The sequence below is a fragment of the Lytechinus pictus genome, chromosome 1, assembly GCF_037042905.1.
Source record: "Lytechinus pictus isolate F3 Inbred chromosome 1, Lp3.0, whole genome shotgun sequence".
Taxonomy (NCBI): domain Eukaryota; kingdom Metazoa; phylum Echinodermata; class Echinoidea; order Temnopleuroida; family Toxopneustidae; genus Lytechinus; species Lytechinus pictus.
The window spans coordinates 43,321,300-43,325,893 of NC_087245.1; positions in this window are offsets into that span (position 1 = coordinate 43,321,300).

Below are 4,594 nucleotides of genomic sequence, written 5' to 3' on the forward strand. Positions count from 1 at the left end.
ATTTTCATCTTCTTCTTCGGAGCCAGTGTGCGGATTTCAACCAAACTTGGTGGGGATCATTTTAGGGTGAGGGAACCCAAAGTTGTTCATATGGGGCATGTTGCCCCCAGGGGGAGGCCCTCCTCCCGAGAAGGGAGAATCTTGTGCTCCAGACCCAAAAGCAATAGTCAAGATATGTTGTATATAGATACCTTTAAAGATGAAGAATATAAGCAGTTCATGGCAATACCTGGGATAACCTCCTTGGACCCTAGAGGGGATGAAAGTTCAGGGGGGAGCAAAGGGGGGATCAAATTTTCATCTTTAAAACCAGTTGGTGGATTTCAACCAAACTTGCTGGGGATCATTCTTAGGGGGACCTACTTAAACAAGGGTGGACTTTTTGTAGGGTCAGACAATGTTTACTTGTCCTTTAGGTCAATAGAATCTATTTTCCCGTAGGCTTTTTGTAGGCGATTTTCTACAAGAGGGAGAGATGATCAAAGACAGAATGACTAAACACTTTGTAAGGAAGCACAAATGTACAAATAATCTGGGATGTGCTCTCAAATAATACGCAAAACCTTGTCAGAGAGCTTGTTTGAAACAATAATCCAATATTGGATCATTACAATATATCAGCTTATGTTAGGTCCTATGAGAGGATAGTAAAAACAAAATCAGGAAAGAAATAACAAGAAATCAAAAAAGAGTCTTTGAAAAGGACTCAAAGAAAAAAACTCGTTTAGACGCTCATGATCAATGCTAGTTCAACGATTTGGCACAGTGAAGTCTAGAGCAACTTGCCAGGAAAGTCTACTAATGACATCAACAGCTTGTCAAGAATTTTTTCAGAGAAAGTACAGTATGTAAGACATATTGGAGAAGACATTCTTTTGAAGCAAGTTACTAAGAATAACAACGTCAACGCTTCACAAGCTTAGAATCAACAGAAAGAGTATTCAAAGCACAGCATTACAATGAATGACTTCGGCAGAAACTGCTCAGTTACAGAGGGATAATGCTGTGAATTCGCCCAGTGTTAGAATGGTGAGACAAAGACCAGATCGCAAGTACGGCGAACCGGATTTCGAACACCAAACTTAGAATCAACAGAAAGAGTATTCAAAGCACAGCATTACAATGAATGACTTCGGCAGAAACTGCTCAGTTACAGAGGGATAATGCTGTGAATTCGCCCAGTGTTAGAATGGTGAGACAAAGACCAGATCGCAAGTACGGCGAACCGGATTTCAAACACCAAAAATATTTGCGTAATGCACTTTGCCAAATTGTCTCAGCTACAAAGTCAAGACGTACCAAATACATGTATTTGAACAATAGTAGCAGGATTCACTTCATCCTACCACTATTCAAACCATCGCTACTCAAGCCATATTTAGCTATCTCATCTGGTTTACAGTCCTTTTTAGGACTTCACTCACTTTCAAGAAAAGAATACTTCTAATTTTCTCTTTTGATCCTATCTCGTCTTTCCATTTCAATTTTTCTGCCTGTCTTTCCTTCCCTTCTTCATATTAAACATGGTGAACCGTAAACCTTCTCCATGCAACATATTTAAGTACTACACATTGTTGTAATTATGATAATCATAGTAAGTCCATGAGGAGATTTCCGATTGGTCTAGTGCCAATTCGTCCAGTTCCCAACTAGTCTACTATCATTTGGTCTACCATCAGTTCGTCCACTATCCACATGGTCTAATTGCCATTTCGTCCACTCACCATTTCATCTAATAACCAGTTGCTCCAATAGCCATTTAGTCCATATACCATCTGGTCTAATTGGACTAAGTGTTAATTGGGCGAAATGAATGAAAAGAAAGTGGATATTAGACCAACTGGTTATAAGACGAAATGGTCATAAACGAACTGGTGATTAGACAAAGTGATGATTGGACCAAATGGTTATTGGACTAAATGGCATTAGACAAAATGAAGGTAGACCATGTGATGAGAGGACAAGTTGGCAATAGACAATTCGGCAGTTTACCGATGGGGATCTAAACATCTTCATGGCAGGTCCTGGACAAGAGTAATAACACTATTGGCAGAGATGGGAGAGCAAAACAGACTTCCCAATTGCAATGAAAATACAGGGTAGCCCATCGCATTTAAAGTCTGATTAAAACTAAAGCAAAATATAATAATCGTACGCCTGTCAAGCAGACCCAGTGTGAGTAGGTCAAACTAATTTTTACTTCAGGAAGTAAAATCCAAACAAAAATTTTCAGAAAGGAGAAAATAGTGTGTATTCTCAACAAGGCATACGCGAATTTGTGTCTCGCCCACTTAAGAAAATAACCAGAAATATTGTGATTTGCGAGGGCACGCAACAGAATTGTATCAAAACTTCATTGTGAAATGACTGGGATGGAATAACACTTGTGATAAGAGTCTTGCCCATAAACTTTAATGTTGACCTCAAAATGAACTTTGACCATACCATGTGACCTCCAAACACAATAACATGCAGGTCCCCTAAGTACACCTACAAGTTTGGTCGAAAAGTGACTTACGGTTGCAGAGTTATGTCATAAGAGGGTCTTGCATGTAAACTTTAACGTTGACCTGAAAATTACCTTTGACCTTACCATATGACCTCCGACTGCAGCATAACATGCAGGTCCCCCTAGTCCATCTACAATCCAAGTTTGGTTAAAAAGTGACTTAGGGTTGCGGAGTTATGTGTCATAAGGTTTGTGACGGACGGACGACGGACGACATTTGGATCCCTAAGACAAAAATTGGTTTAACCAATGTAACATTGGTTTAACCAATATAATTCAAAAATTGGTTTAACCAACAGTCGAGCTTGTTGTACTCGTGAGGTGATCAATCTCTCAAAGATGGGGGATGAAACATCGCTGCGAAAGCCGAGATCAGGGAGCTGCATTGCTTTCGAATCACGGTATCAAATTACTAATCAATAGAGCCCCTAGGCACAAGCTATATCTAATTGCTCGTAGAGTCAAAATATCACAATAATGATTTTTTTTTCACACCACTAGCCTAAATTCTCAAACATCACATAGATCAGACTGTCATTCATCGATCCAGACATACTGTCACATTCATTTTATCCAAAGACACACTGATAGCGGCTCATACACACATCAAGTTTTTTACAATGAAGGGAACTAATCACCTTACAGCTTGTAATTTCAGTGTGCAGCCATAAAAAACTGCTTTAACAATTCCCTTTTTTAATGTCAAGGTACCCTCTTGAGATTGGTTTAGTACGTGGGTATGAGAATATAAACACACGTGTGAAATAGTCACTTTCTATCATCTTTCAAAAGGTAAATAACAAATTTCATCTTAAAAAGAGAGAATTGAAAATCCTGTTTTTGCTTGAATTTTAGCAGAGAACCATAGCCATTGATAATGCTGTTTAACATTTTAAGGGTGATAAGTCCCTTTTTAGTCTTGTGTTCAATCAAAAATATCTAATATCACTAAATCATTCTTGAAATATATACACCTAGGTTCATTGTACATGTACATTCAACAAAACTTGTAGAAGCAATTCACAATGCAATGCCACCAGCATACACATTCATCCTAATTCTGTAGGTCAATGGTGCATTATTCTGATGGTGGGCAAACCCAAAATACATGTATTTGTAAAAATCATTACCAATCAAGGTAAATGGCATTCTGGTTAATAAGGAGTCAACTTAATGAAACAAATAACAGGGCCTATTTGCACAAACTTATAGTTGGTATGATATACTTGGGAGTAAATAAAAATAGCATTATGGTTTGGAGTATTTCGGAATTCAGTTCTCAATCAGTAAGCCTTGGCCAGGCTTACATCAAAGGAAGAATTCTGTTCATGACCACAGTATGAATGGTATAGGTTTAACACATGTATCTTGGCCATGCCCAGATAACAACATCTAAATCAAACAATAATTTCATAACCACATGCATATATATATATATATATATATATATATATATATATATATATATATACATGTATGTAGCAGCAAACTACTATCATATCCAGTGATAATCAATGAGATCCATCATCCCTTCAAATGTAAACTCCAATATTTCAGCTCAGTACACCAAATCACACAAGATACCTGTTTCATGAACACTTGGCTTAAGAGGAATCAGGAAATGTTACTTGACTTGGAAGATTCTCTGCTCCTTGTCAGTGTTTTGCTCTGTGGGAAAGGCATTCAAATCATCAGTCAAGTTCAAAGATGTTATGGAGCTTAAAGTTCTGTTCCATGCTGACAAGTCATACTATGAAAAGGTAGTGTTGAACATAAACCAGGAGTGGCACCTATCTTTAAGTTAACATGATGGCTATCTTTGAAATTAATATGCTTGTTGAAGTCTTGTTATGCAAAACTTTATCAAGGCTGTCAATGTGACGTAGATGCCGCTAAGTTAAAGTCAAGTTCAAAGATTTTCGAGAGCCTTACGTCTTGCTCCAGGCTCATGGATTGCATGATGCAACAGGAGTAATGAGAACTGTTCTGCAGATATCAATGTGATCAAGATACAATCAAGTTCAAAGTCTCTCTCGAGTCTTTTCTTCTGGATTATAATGAACCGGTCAGTTGAAAAAGGTGAGC